Source organism: Corvus brachyrhynchos, unplaced genomic scaffold (genome assembly GCF_000691975.1).
Source record: "Corvus brachyrhynchos isolate BGI_N302 unplaced genomic scaffold, ASM69197v1 scaffold310, whole genome shotgun sequence".
NCBI lineage: Eukaryota > Metazoa > Chordata > Aves > Passeriformes > Corvidae > Corvus > Corvus brachyrhynchos.
The window spans coordinates 3,479,722-3,480,572 of record NW_008236213.1 but is presented as its reverse complement, the minus strand read 5'-3'; positions in this window follow the sequence as shown (position 1 = coordinate 3,480,572).

Sequence of the window (851 nt, the reverse complement as noted above, 5' to 3'; positions counted from 1 at the left end):
TCCCATGGTGGGACAAGCATGCAGTGAGTGGGCATCCAAAATTCCGAAAGCAAAGCGAAAAAGAGGAGACCAAATGCAGCATGACTGCAGATGTGCACACGCAGGTACGTTTGGCTCAAGTAAGGAGAAGTATCTACTTGCCAGGTATAAAATCACCGACAGTATCTCTGAACTCCTGGAAATCAAACTCTGGCCCATCCTGGAAGCAGGGACCCTGGCAGGGGTGAAGGAAATGATACAGTGAGCAGGGCCCAGTGCTCAGACCTGCCCACACCACTGTTCGTACCGTTCCAACAGTGTCCGCTGCCTGTGCTCACCAGCTTATCACAGTTCCAGCACCCCCAGGCACCATCCCCTTGCCACTTGCCACTAACCCATCTGACACATGGGACAAGATGCTGTCCTCTGCTGTGTCCATTTCGCAGGTTGGAAACCCGAGGCTAGGGGAGTTGCCAGCCCCCATCTGCTTGAGAGAGCTACCCCTCCAGGTGTCAAGTGCAGCCTAGGCTGTTCCGAACAGTAGGTTTACCTGCTGCAGGGTCACGGGGCCAGCTGGGGTGGTGGGAAGGATGGGAGCAGAGGCTGTCAAATCCTGCCAGTTGATGGTGCTGAGCACTGGGGACAGTCAGAGACAGAGGTGAGTAGCGCAGGCAGGGAAGGGCATAGCCGGGGGGGCATGGCAAAATGAGCAGCATGGCTGGGGGGCATCCTTGATGCAGAGCTGGGAAACATGGTGAGAAGGCACCAGGGAGGATACAGTGGACGTCATGGAGAAGGGTCATGGCCGGGGGAACGCGGCGGAGGGCAAGGTGGGAGGGTTACAGCCGGGGGGGCACGGGGGGGGACACCCG